General features: G+C 43.5%; 2 protein-coding genes across 6 annotated transcripts in view; both read left to right on the top strand.

Annotated features, from left to right (window-relative positions):
- Window positions 1–14,298, top strand: part of LOC139762321 (cell adhesion molecule 2-like) — a 553,549-nt gene that overhangs the window by 66,663 nt on the left and 472,588 nt on the right. Inside the window, exon 1 of one of the 5 annotated variants that reach the window (XM_071686966.1) lies at window positions 2,661–2,677. The exons of the other annotated variants lie outside the window; for them this stretch is intronic. The gene's annotated coding sequence lies outside the window, so the exon portion shown is untranslated. Of the gene's footprint in view, window positions 1–2,660; window positions 2,678–14,298 lie in introns of those variants that run through there. 5 annotated transcript variants of the gene reach the window in all.
- Window positions 1–14,298, top strand: part of LOC139762322 (DNA repair protein XRCC3-like) — a 214,418-nt gene that overhangs the window by 168,828 nt on the left and 31,292 nt on the right. The window lies entirely within an intron of this gene.

The raw sequence follows: 14,298 nt of genomic DNA, 5'->3' as shown, positions 1-14,298 counted from the left end.
GAACTGTTGACACACTTAGCTGCTCCCAAAACACTTGCCTCTTATGATCTTTATTTTCATGACCAGGCGCATAAGCACTATTGATCACGTAGCTCTCACCATTCACTTTCATTACTACCCTCGTCAGTCTAGCATTTACTTCCTGATACCATGTCACACACTCCCTTAACTCATGCTTCAGAAGTAGTGCGACTCGCTCCTTAGCCCATGTCCTCTCCTCTCAGTAAGACATTTCTAAACCATTCTTCCCCTTTACTCTTGAGCTTTGTTTCACTCAGGGCCAGAACATCCAGATTTCTTTCCTCAAACATTACCTATCTTTCTTTTCTCATCTTGGTTACATCCACGCACATTTAAACACCCCAGGAGGAAAAACCTTTCCCGCCTGGCTCCTTCCCTTCTCTCTTTTAGAAATTGAAATACAAGAAGGGGGGTTCCAACCCCGAGCGCATATTCTTCCCTCATTATCCCAGTTATTATTGTTATTTGAATAATTTGTCGACTTTTCTTTGTACAGTGAGCTTTACTGAAAGTCTATCAAAATACTTGATGTTACTGAAAGTCTATCAGTATACTTGATGATACTTGATGTTCTGGCAATCAATTAATCGCTTCTCTTCCTGTAAATTGAATGGGAATATGATAGGTATTATGCAGTCAGCACATTATTGTAAAACGTTAGAGCTTTTTTTTTTTGGTAGACTGCACTGTGCATTACATTGTTAAAGCCGTTGAAGCTGATAGTCATTGTAGCTTGGATGTGCACGATGATATCAGTGACACTAGAAAAAAAAAGGTTTCTTTTTTTTTTTGACGTCGCATGTATTTGTCGAAATGCCAGATAAAAGGATTTTTCCCATGCTTGTTTTAAAACCTTCCTCTGGCGAGGTAATATATCTTGCCATTGTTGATTTACAACACCGTTGAAGCTATCTTACCCTCGACTGCTGAAGATGTGTTGAGACGAGAGCGCTTGCGCCCTGGTGTAGCTTCGAGGTCAGCAGTATGAATTTGTCCACGTTTGCCTTCTGCAGCTTCTGCTTAACGTATAGAGGGAATGCTGCCACTTCTCTGGCGAGCATATAACATGTGTCCTGTGGTATGTCCAGGTCTGGTGAATGCTAGAGATTAGATTTTTCTCTTGTCATCCTCCATCAGTGGAGAAGAGAAAGCTTGGATTATATCTGGAAATACTGAATCCCTGAGGGAGGGTTTGTATTGATGAGACTGAGCAGTGGTGAATACAGAACGAATTTGTTTGGTCTAATGGAGCAGAAGTTTTGAGGCGAAGTTGTGGATGGTGAGGCTGGAGATGGCTGGTCGCTGAATACGCCTTCCTCCCCTCCACTGTCATTGTTCATGGCTGTGGGGGGTCATTATTGATGGTTTAGGAGTGGGGTCATTATTAATGGTCCAGGAGTAGGGTTATTATTGATGGTCCTGGAGTAGGGTCATTATTGATGGTCCTGGGGTAGGGTCATTATTAATGGTCCAGGAGTAGAGTCATTATTGATGGTCCTGGAGTAGGGTTATTATTGATGGTCCTGGAGTAGGGTCATTATTGATGGTTCAGGAGTGGGGTCATTATTGATGGTTCAGGGATGGGGTCATTATTGATGGTTCAGGGATGGGGTCATTATTGATGGTTCAGGGATGGGGTCATTATAGATGGTTCAGGAGTGGGGTCATTATTGATGGTCCATGAGTGGGGTCATTATTGATGGTCCAGGGGTAGGGTCATTATTGATGGTCCATGAGTGGGGTCATTATTGATGGTCCAGGGGTAGGGTCATTATTGATGGTCCAGGGATGGGGTCATTATTGATGGTTCAGGCGTACCGTTATTATCGGTTACAAATACATTGATGGTTACACGCTGTCATTATTGATGGTTAGAGTAGTAGCTGTGCATACAGCATTTCATTAATAATAGTTACATTCTGCTATTATCGATGGTTACAGGTTGTCCATATTAATGGTTACAGACTATTGTTATCAATGGTTACAAACTTGCGGTCTGTCAGTATTAATGGTGACACCTGATTATTAATGGTTTAACTATTAATGACTGCAGTTTATTATTAATAATAGTTATGAACTGTTATTAAAGTAGTTGTTTCATAGACATTCATATATGTAAAAAAAAAAAATTGGTCCAACTCACATGCCACAGTTCTCCCATAAACAGGTAATTGTAATCCTAGGCTAATTTAGGGTCGGATGTTGACATAATTACATTTTCACATTAGCGTGGGTACAGCAGACATTTATCATAAGCATGGGGCAGTGAACCAAAAGTGGACGACGCTAAATACCCAGCAATCTACGCTCTCTTCTCACGGCCTTGACGATTGATGGACTGACGCTCATTGTATTCCTCCGCTGTCGGGTTGCCAGCGATCGGATAAGTTTTTTTTTTTTCTTTCTTTTAGACCCTAGGTATAACATTAACGCCATTGGCAATGCGCCTGGCGCACCTCGACCTAAAATACATGTCGCAGGAGTGAAAGGTTTGAGGCATTAATCTCAGTCGTAGAGGTCCGGCGAAAATTGCGAGCTTTACGGGTGAAGTATGACGCCTGCGTGGGTGCCGCTTCACAGTCCAGGTGGTTGGGTGGTGGAGGCCACCCGGCCGGCCGCTCCGCACTCTTGAGTGATGGCTGCACTCTAGCCAGAGGTAAGGCTGAGTGCAATCTAGTATTGCTGCTCATATGACATGATCCAACTTCAGTATGCCCGAGAATTGCGGATGTATGTGGATGCCTAAGGGTCCGGTGATTTGCTTTCGGGAACTCCGTAAGGATGTGATGCTCAGTGCTTGGTTGCCGGTAGTCGGCCACAGAGCAACTGCTCCCGGGAATAAGAAGAAAATGTAGGGTGAATTGTTGCACAGGTTTTTGCCAGCGTTAATGATGCTTTTAACTCAGAAGCTGCTACCATTTTAGAGGACGCCATATGGGTTTGGCCATCATTTCCTTTTGCGAGTTTTGAATGTGTAATCCCCCAAGAAACATCTATGTTTGCCACCAATGAAACTGCGTGCATCTTCCTGACAAAACTGCTGTCAGTAAAACTCGTTTGGATAGAAAATCAATGTCGAGGAACGAGGAGCACTGTGGTTAACCCAGATGTTGGCCCTCACGACTAAATTTAACCCCGCAAGTGAAGCGGTGCTTCGGCGTGTTAGTGAGTCTTGGTCTCGAGTGCTGACGCGCGCCGTTGCATGGGGCATGACTCTTGTAGAGTAGATCTCGAGCTTTCAACTCATCGTACGGGATGTTATCACACCAGGACGGCGGAAGAGTAAAGAGAACTGATGGCCGAGTGAGTCTAAGATTCGTGTGTTCGTCTCTAGACGTCGGTAAGTTAATGGAGCTTCGAAGTGGAAGAAAAATGGAGTACCCAGTCTTATACGTAAAAAGGATATTTACTGGCCATCACTAGCGTTGGTTGTAGTCGGTGGTAACGGATGGTTGGCCAGGGAAATGAATGAGGTGGGAATAAAATGTTCAGGTAACTGTGCTGGGGAAATTGATGGCTTGTGTGTGCGTCGCTTGGCGGTTGGCGGTGTTTACCGCGGGCAGTAAAGTTTGTTTGGCGGGAGGCGCCAGTGTCATGCCACACGCCGTGTTTACCTGCCCGGTGTCAGCTGTAGCCACAGCCAATAAGGTTAGCAGCAACCTTGAAGAACAGCTCAGAGAATGAAATAAAAAGATTAAACCCGAGAGTGTTAGAATGCGGTGGAAAGACTAAGAAAACAGTAGAAGCAGCACCTGGATTGGTCTGTCGCCGCTAAAAGCATAGAGATTGATTAAGAATGAATAAGAAGCCGGAGTCCCACGTTACATAGGCAGTTTGAAGAGTTGGTTCCATGTTGTCCCGAGCGACTCTTCTCAGGTTTACAAATATATTTGTTTAACGTTTAAGTTATTCGAAGGTGTGCGGAAAGCGTAGTCGGTATCCTCTGCCATTAACGTTCAAATTAGGTAAAAGTTAAGTAAGGTTACGGAAGATTATCTCGATCCCGCTCCTTAGCCTGACCGTAAGGATAGACAAGGCTGGTAGGTTTAGCGTTCAAGTCGTGTGAGGGAGGGAGTATGTATGTAGATGTTGTCGTCAGCATACGCACCGTGATGTAGTGAGGATAAGGGTAACTTCTGCCTGAATGGATGCTTGATATGTAATGTTCCATAGCGGGGTGGAAGAAACTGGTCAAAAAGAAGAAAAAAAGTATTTTATATATATATATATATATATATATATATATATATATATATATATATATATATATATTATATATATATACACACACACGAATGTGTATGCATATGTTTATGCTACACCGTATTTGATAATAGAATGATATACAAGATGACCAAATGTATGGCTTTGGAAATACGACGAGTTTAATGAATATGCATTTCCTAATTGTGTGTGTGACGGGTGTGCTCGAATATGCTTAAATGGTTCATTTGTATTTAAATTTCGCGAGCAGGAGGCAGATCATGGCGGGGACCTGTTTGGTCCCAGGGAGGTGGAATATTTGCGCGCGATGGAGCAGCTGCTGCATTATGATGTAGGTGGCAGCCCGGACAAATAGCCCCTAGCACTCAGCAGTTTGTACTTTTATTCATACTGGCCAGCCCACGTAAAGTCATAGGGAGCATTGTAAAATTCGGGCCATTTGTGAAGAGTTACGCCGTCTCCTTAGCGAGGGAAATGCCCCTGTATTTCTGAAAGCCCCCCCCCCCCCTCGTATATGGTTCTGTTTCAGGTCGGGGGATGAAGTAAAGGCGGAAATGAATACTTGGAACAATATAACGGTTGTCTCGGGAGGTCGTGTTTTACCAGCATCTGAGAGCTGGGCACCACCATCACAAACCCCGCCGTGCTAAATTGCCTCCTTGCTGGCGAACGCTCAAGACATTTAGGTTGTAATTCCCAAAGGCCACGGCCGGAGGGAGAGAGAGAGAGAGAAAAAAAAACGTCTTGTTATACATAGGTTAGTCTGGAATTACCTGGTGTGCCAAGTCCCCGCTTCTGTTGTCATTTCCCCACGTTTATAAACATTGAAAATTATGAATATGGTATGGTAATGTTCCTCTAGCCCGTGATGAAGCCCTTGATAACGGTGGGTAGAAGGGCTTGGCCTTTGATCAGGTCCTTAATGGCTGGGACAAAGGTGAACTCATCGATGACTACCTACCCACGGGTCGGTCGTTCAGTTCAAGGTTCGTAACCGTCCCTGCTACCCAGAGGTTAAGCTGAGACAGCAGTGATCGCTAGAAAACGAAGTTGCTAATGATTTCGTGGGGGTTCAGCGTTCCAATTAAGCGTGGAAAAACAAGAGCGGGGGATAGCTGGCTTTAACGGGATGGGTCGTGACGGTGCTTATTATGTTGTCACCACAAGGTAAAAACACGTGTCACTTTCTGGGAAGGCAACCGTTAGCCATTTACGGTAGTCCAGAAACACTTCTCGTTGCTGTTTGCCTCCTGTTACAAAACGTGTGTGTGTGTGTGTGTGTGTGTGTGTGTGTGTGTGTGTGTGTAATTATTATTTTGTCTGAAGTAAATCGGGCATTTGAAATTTCATCGATGTTTTCTCGTAGTCGCCGCTCGAAGAACGAGTGTGTTCGCTCTCTTACCAGAGGCGGTGGTCGTCTCGAAATTGGAAACGTAACACAATAGCAAATGGGTTTTCCAAGATATGCGTTTCTTTGTTTTGCTGAAGTATCCAATACTGGTGAAGGTCATGGCTACGCGCGCCACACGCTCCGAATAGGAAATGTCGGCTGCAGTAGATATTTTTTTTCTTTCTTTCCCCTTAAACGTGGCTCATGAGGTATTGAGTCGTGGGCTTCCTGTAGACCGTCTGTATGGAAGATGTTTGTAAGGTGTTTTGAGAAGGCGAAGGAATACCAGCTCGGTAAATAACAAGTTTACAAGACCAGACGGTAAGGATTGTAAAGAGAAGTTAGAAGGATGGGAGTCGGCAACACCTGTATAGATTTTAGAAAAGCTAAGGGAGACTTCGAGAAGAATAGGTTGAAAAAAAAAAATATTCCCGTTTTTGTTAACATCGAACAGAAATAGGAATTAACTTTCTTTTTTTGATCCAGTTAAGAGCGAGGGGAAATAGAAAGTTAGAGGGAGTTTACAATGAGATGCCGGTAGTATCGGTGCGGAGCGAGGCGCCGCCTGCCTCCTGCCCAGCCTTTGTTATGTTGACTGGCCTCAGCTACCAAGGTCAGAGAATTGGTGGATTGCCTAGGTCCAGGTTTGTGGAAGTGATGGCTTAACTTCATCCCGTATTATTTTTCAGTGCGCATAGTCGTATTTTGTGAGAATTAGGGAAAACGGCAGTTTTTGGGTTATGTGGAACAGTTGACAAAGTTATGTGTCACGATGAATGAAATTTATTATTGTGTATTTAGAAATGGGACATCAGTGAAATTAGATACGTGACTGTTTTGACTCGATAATACTTTTGAAGAGGTAATTGATATTATTGAAATAAAATGATGCGCAGCTAATGTGATATTTCAGGAGAGAGGGAAATGATTGTTTTTGAAATATATTCCGTATTTTGTATGAAAATGATACAGTAACGCTGTTTCCTCCGTGTGTGGTGGCTGGGCAGGAAAACCATCAATGGAAAATGCTTAAACGTTGGTTTGAAAAAGTTGTGTTGTCAACAGTCGATTCTGGAATAAGAAATTATGGATAAGATTTGTGTCTCGCAATGCGAATGAGAAAGCAGTGTCCTTAAGGTCTTTTGAAAATCATAAAATTCACAAAGAGTCGTGAAGGAATAATTGAAAATTATGAACGGAAAACGAGTTTTTGTGAGAAAGTGTCCTGGTGACGAATGTGTTCTCCGTAATCTGTGGGATTCTTCCATGCGTCGGCCACAAATGGACTTCATTTTTTAGGCGCCAAGTGTTGGATACGTCTTCCAGAGAATATGGCAATTTTCTTCACGCATCCTGAAGGATCTGCCATCCTTAGGATACAGTATCCAGTGGACACAGGCGTTACGCGGCACCAGAAGGATATCTGAAGTATAGGATGCTTGTGCACAGCCGCCGAACTCTGGGCTTGTATAGTGCTCTGAGCTGTCATTGTGATGCGGGAGCCTGAAGACGACGAAGCATGCCCGTGTGAGGCGCGTCTCTGAGGGTTAGGCTGGCCGACTGCTAGTGAAACCCGGAGCAAGGCCGACGTAGATTACGTTAGGGAGTGCAAGAGATCCCACAAATTTTGTTTGGCTCTGCGTAATGTGTGTTATTTTTGAGGAATCGCGAATAATTTTGATACGATTTAGATATAAGAATTGGTACAATAGTCTCAGTTTGATAAAAAAAAGATCAAACATTTCATTATTTTTCTCTGGTCTTTTAGATTTGATGGGAAAGAGGTAGAGTGCTAACATGGAATCATATATTAAGATTCAAGGCTGTTGTTGAAGGCAGACGTAAATCTGTGGGTCAGAATTTTGACGGAAGTGGTACCTTCCTGACCAGACCTATACACTCAAAAAGAAAAATTAACAGACATGTTGATATGTTGGAAATGGAACTTTTATTTAAAGTCAGACACAGACACAAAATTGATATGCATTATCAGAGATTACTTACACGGCTTAGTAGCTGAAGAGGATAGTTAATAAAAAGATATCGCTAATGAAGAAGATAATTGATGTAGTTAACTAGCAAATAAAGAACTAGTTCCTGTTAGGTAAATGATGTCAGTTGTTTATTCCAGGGAAGGGTAGTCGATAAATCAGTGAAGATAACCGAGTACTTTTTAACCTAGACACCTGCTGATGAGAGCCAAAGAGAGAGATAGCCTTATTACCCATCAGATTATTGTAGGAATTAGATTATTGTATAAACTTAACTAAATGAATGTAATTTAGCAAAATAAACCCAGTTAGCCAATGAATTACTACGCGATTGATAGCTTACTAGCCTAACTTGCAGTAAATAACCAAGGCACTTTACGTAGTAACCTATTATAAGGAATTGTTCAGAGCTTTACTTATAGTGACACAGAAGTAAACTGATCTCTTGAAAGTAGAATCATACTCGAGTTGGTGTTTTTGTCAAAGGTGATACTGGGAAAATGTTTACAAGATTTGAATTCAACATTACCGTCGAAATTGCATCATGTATAATGACATAAATAGGGAGTTTAGTTTGAAATGACAAGAATTTAAAGTTATTTGATTTTGTTTTTTGAAATTTTGTTGATAGAATGTCGTCGATGCATTCGTAATTATGAGTATTGTCTCTTGTCACTAGAACTTGATATTTATACCGAAGTTAACCGTGCGGCAGTCCAACTCCTTAGACATCTGAACGTCCTGTAGTGTGAATCGCAGCTCAGCTGTGAAGAAGGATGCTGCAGAACTGAAAACCAGTTTGGGTAAGAATATTCTAGAATTGATGTACCCTACGACAGCTTGATTCTCGAAAATGAAAAATGATTGCGCAAGTTTTCCCTCCCTTTTTTTTTTGTGATGTATTTCCAGGACGCTGTTGTGTGGCTAGGGGGGGCTGCTGAACATACCATAGGCTACCAGGATGCTCTTGAAAAGTTAAACGAAGGCAGGTATAAGGCGGTAGGGCACCAGTCTCCAAGTATTTTTAACTGGTCGTCCGTCAGGAGGAACAGAATATGAATCCCGTCGTGTCAGACCTGTTAACAGAGACTAGCTGGTCGTTTGAGATTGCTTTCTTTGAGCTAGCATAGCTCTCTCTCTCACTCCTCTCTCTCTCTCTCTCTCTCTCTCTCTCTCTCTCATCTAGTTTTGCTCTTTCTGAGCTAGCCTTGCTCTCTTTGAGCTAGCCCAGCTCTCTCAGCTAGCATTGCTCTCTTTGAGCTAGCCTAGTGAAAATATGTGGAAAAGAATGTTTTAATACGATGTATATACATGTCTCATTTGCTGATGATGCCGTCTGTATTTCTGTCTATGTTATGGCTTGGAAAAAAAATAATGCTACTTTATGCCACTGAGTTAACAGAAATATAGATATCGTGTCACTGCACCGTTTGGATTGTGAAGTTATTTATTTATTTATTTATCAATTTATATGGATTTGCAGTTCAAAAATACGAAAAAGTCGAAGTTATTAAAACCCCTGCATTTTTTGTAGACCGTATGAATGTTCGTCAGCGTTGTTTGACCAGCTAATGACAGTCATGACAAGTGAGCTATCTAATGTGCCTCTCTCTCTCTCTCTCTCTCTCTCTCTCTCTCTCTCTCTCTCTCTCTCTCTCTCTCTCTCTCTCTCTCTCTCTCTCTCTCTCTCGTATTTCTAAATATTCAGACTTTACGGTGTGGTGTGTGTTGAGCGAAGCTTCGCAGCTGTGGTGGACTGGCAGGCAGGGCCTAGGCTTGCTTGTGTGTTTTTACGGCGCTGCGAGATGAAAAGGTCTCAGCCGAGTGTCTCCTGTGGTGAGAGGAGCACAGCCTAGGGTTGTGTGTGTGTGTGTGTGTGTGTGTGTGTGTGTGTGTGTGTGTGTGTGTGTGTGTGTGTTTCATGGCCTTGCGAGATGAAGTCTCCGCCGAGCGTCTCTCGCTTTGTCGTTTGGGGGTTTCATGCTTGGGGAGCACGATGGTAGCGACCCTAAAATATGACGGTACAACCCATTGACTAGTGATGGTCTATTAGTAAGCCTTTGACCTGACCGTAAAGGGCCAAGTGAAAGGTCACACGATTAGGTAATATATATATATATATATATATATATATATATATATATATATATATATATATATATATATATATATATATATATATATATATATTTATGTCAACAGACTGTTATATTTCTTGTGTCTCCCCTAATTATGTGATTATTACACGAAAGTGCACTTGGGAACTTTTCGTGTTTCATTTTCCCCGTGGACTCATAGGAATATATATATATATATATATATATATATATATATATATATATATATATATATATATATATATATATATAGTTTTTTTTTGTACAGTATTGATAAATGAATACGGAGTGGTGGACATAATCAGCAGTAATCGCCCACCGGCACGCCTGATTAACCACTTAATCACGGCTCGGGGTCCCCCCCCCCCACGACCACGACCACCTCCCTACAGGAGCGAGCGTACCTGGAGGGGGCGTCCGGGGTCGCGGCTGGATCACCCCAGCCGTAAGTGTTGTACACCGCTTAGCTGGTGACGCGTTACGTATGTCTGCCGGAGCCATTTCATGGTTATTCCGGAACGAGGGTAATATCTTCACGAAAATTAAATGCATCTATAAAAGTTATGAACGAGATGATTACGAGGGAGAGGGAGAGGAGAGGAGGAGTAAAAAAAAAAATGAATGCTTTCCTGTGAATGACCTAATTACCAAAATGGCATGTGGGGAAAAAAAAAGAATAATGTTGGAGAGGAGGAGGAGTTGGTGGTGGTGTTGGAGTTGGTGGTGGTGATGTTGGAGTACAGCAGGTGGGTTGGTCCCATGACGCGCCTGTTAGTCTGATGAAGTGCACCCAAATGGGAGCCCCACTAAATTTATCCCAGCTTGGAAAGTGAATGTTGGCGGTGTTTTACGGAGTGGTGGGTTGGGTTGCGTGCCCCCCCAGTGGTGGGTTGGGTTTTTGACCTCAGTGGTGGGTTGTGTTACGTGCCCAACAGTAGTAGGTTTTGATGCGTGCCCACCAGTGGTGGGTTGTGCTGTGTGCCCACCATTGGTGGGTTGTGCTGGGTGCCCACCAGTGGTGGGTTGTGCTGGGTGCCCACCAGTGTTGGGTTGTGTTGCGGGCACACAAGAGCGGCGTGTGTGTGTGTGTGTGTGTGTGTGTGTGTGTGTGTGTGTATGTGTGCACGGTTTGGATGCAGTAGCCACAGCGTCTCTCTGTACACCATTCTCCCAACAACACAGACGGGATAACCTTCATTACACCCCACCCATCACACCACTCGTGTTAACTCTCTGCACCACACTGTCATCACACCACTCGTGTTAACTCTCTGCACCACACTGTCATCACACCACTTCGTGTTAACTCTCTGCACCACACTGTCATCACACCACTCGTGTTAACTCTCTGCACCACACTGTCATCACACCACTCGTGTTAACTCTCTGCACCACACTGTCATCACACCACTCGTGTTAACTCTCTGCACCACACTGTCATCACACCACTCGTGTTAACTCTCTGCACCACACTGTCATCACACCACTCGTGTTAACTCTCTGCACCACACTGTCATCACACCACTCGTGTTAACTCTCTGCACCACACTGTCATCACACCACTCGTGTTAACTCTCTGCACCACACTGTCATCACACCACTCGTGTTAACTCTCTGCACCACACTGTCATCACACCACTCGTGTTAACTCTCTGCACCACACTGTCATCACACCACTCGTGTTAACTCTCTGCACCACACTGTCATCACACCACTCGTGTTAACTCTCTGCACCACACTGTCATCACACCACTCGTGTTAACTCTCTGCACCACACTGTCATCACACCACTCGTGTTAACTCTCTGCACCACACTGTCATCACACCACTCGTGTTAACTCTCTGCACCACACTGTCATCACACCACTCGTGTTAACTCTCTGCACCACACTGTCATCACACCACTCGTGGTAACTCTCTGCACCACACTGTCATCACACCACTCGTGTTAACTCTCTGCACCACACTGTCATCACACCACTCGTGTTAACTCTCTGCACCACACTGTCATCACACCACTCGTGTTAACTCTGCACCACACTGTCATCACACCACTCGTGTTAACTCTGCACCACACTACCATCACCAAACGCGCCATCTTAGAATCCCTTCCTCACATCATTTTCTCCCTTCTGTGTTGAATAGCTCTCTCTGGCCTCATTACTCGACCTATACATCTGTAACCTTATCTCCTGATGTCAGAGGGTCGACTGGACGGTCCCCCAATTCACCGTCTTTATTTCTTTTTCTACAACCGGTTAAGATGACGTGTGTCCACCAGACTCTTGTCTTTTCCCCTCACTCACATACTCGGTAGATCATTCGTAACGTTTGGATGATCTTTGTAGAGCACTGGGAACAACACCTGGAGGATATAGTGAGGAGAAGACGCAACTTGGGCAGGATGGTATAACTGAATGGTCAGTGGCTTCGTGTGAGTTATATACGTGCGTTTGGGGGGCCACTAATGTCACGGGCAGCCTGAACGCATTGGGCTCGCGGGGTTATGACGTGGGCGGAGGTGGCCTGGGGGCCGCGTCTCGGTAGGAAGCCGGGCCCAGGCAGTGCCCGGCTCACAGGAGGTTTTACTGCTAATACACAAGGGACCATATGGCTCAGGACGCGGCATGTAATTCTCCGCTGATGGTTTGGCCGAGCGCGCCCGGCATGGCCACCAGCCCTGAACAGCATCTGTTCACGTTATATGATAATAGTAATGATTGTTTATCGGCCATGAAGACATTATACAGAGGTGCAGGTTCAAGGACGGTGTACAGGGGGACTTGCTCCTTGACTCCTAAGACCCTCTTGTTTTTTTTACGCACCAGAAAATGTCACATTTGCTGGTTGATCGTGGTGATGATGGTGATGGAAGGCGAGGTTTTACCCTCTGTGATTTACATGATAATGTCTAAGGGTTATATAATAGCTCAGTCATATTATGGTGCAGATATGTGTCCTATAATATACAAGGGAATCGTGGTATATATGTATATATATATATATATATATATATATATATATATATATATATATATATATATATATATATATATATATATATAGTGATTTGCAGGATAGTCTAAGTTTGTAACGTCAGATATGGAAGTGATGGAAAGATACTCATTGCAAACATGTTTGAATCGAACCAGACGCGTGTGTGTTATGTGGTTGGTGGGAGCATTACAGATAGCAGAAGACCTTACCGAGGTTACTCAGCTGGAGGACAGTAAAGATATCATAGATTCCTAATCTTTATGGACTGAGGTAGTAAGAGAGGAGCTCATCCCCGCCTCTGGCACAGAAGCCAGCCGGTTAATAGCTCAGAAGAGACATTACGGTATGGAGAGAGAGTATTACTGACGTGGAAATCTTATTGGAAAGTGTTAACGGAAAACACATCCTGTTCTAGAGTGAGTAGATTGCCGGAGAGTTTGGGGAGGAGGTATACATATTAGAAGAGAATTGTGTGCGTGTATTGAGTATAGATGTTCCTTTTGGAGTGGGATTCTTAAATGGTAATTGATATCGTTCAAGGTATGTGTTGAGTCCCGTCTTTTAACAGCGTTGGTGCAAGACAAAGCCAGAGAGAGCTCTCATGTGTTGAGGAACGAGATGAAAGACGAAGGGCAGAATCATCGTGGACTGTGGGTGTCATCAGCAAAGCCTTTTTTTTGTCATCATCGAAGTCTGTTTTTATATCTCATCATCGACAAAGCCTTTTTTTTTAATCTCATTATCAGCAAAGCCTTTTTTATCTACATCATGGGCAAAGCCTCTTTTTTAATCTCATCATCAGCAAAGTCTTTTTCATCTCTAAATCCTCATAAAAGCCTAATTTCTGCCACATCATCGGCAGAACCTTTTTTTTCGCTACGTCAGCAAAGCCCTTTTTTCCTCTATATAATCAAGCCTTTTTTTCATCTGCCTCAACCGCAAAGCCTATTAATATTTCAGCATCTGCAAACTATTTTTTTCCTCTCTACATCGGTAAAACATTTTTTTTTTCTACATCATTGGCGAACTTTTTTTTTTTTCTATTCATCATTAGCAAACTTTTCTTTTTCTCTCTTTTTTCTGGTTTGGAAGAAATGGGGTTTATTTTGAATCTTTGAGGTATATCATAGTCAGTTGACACCTGAAGAAAAATCATTCAGATTGATTTACTAATTTGTCATATGAATTGATCAAACCAGCTTTGTTACGCCCCTGGTCAAACAAGATATTTAAGCACTTGTATTAAACTGTCAAGGGTTCGTACTCCTGTGCGATAGTATGTTGGAGTTCATATATTGTTTTAAGGTTGTATACCGCAAGTTTGGTATATAATACGCTATGTCTCCGAGACTTGCCTTCTACGGTACTCCTGCAGGAGCTCTGGGGCCTGTCTCCTACGGTACTCCTGTGGGAGTTCTGGGGCCTGTCCTACGGTACTCCTGTAGGAGCTCTGAGGGCTGTCTCCTACGGTACTCCTGTGGAAGCTCTGGGGGCTGTCTCCTACGGTACTCCTGCAGGAGCTTTGGGGCCTGTCTCCTACGGTACTCCTGCAAGAGCT

This window comes from Panulirus ornatus, chromosome 43 (genome assembly GCF_036320965.1).
Source record: "Panulirus ornatus isolate Po-2019 chromosome 43, ASM3632096v1, whole genome shotgun sequence".
Lineage (NCBI taxonomy): Eukaryota > Metazoa > Arthropoda > Malacostraca > Decapoda > Palinuridae > Panulirus > Panulirus ornatus.
This window is presented reverse-complemented; position numbering and strand designations above follow the sequence as displayed.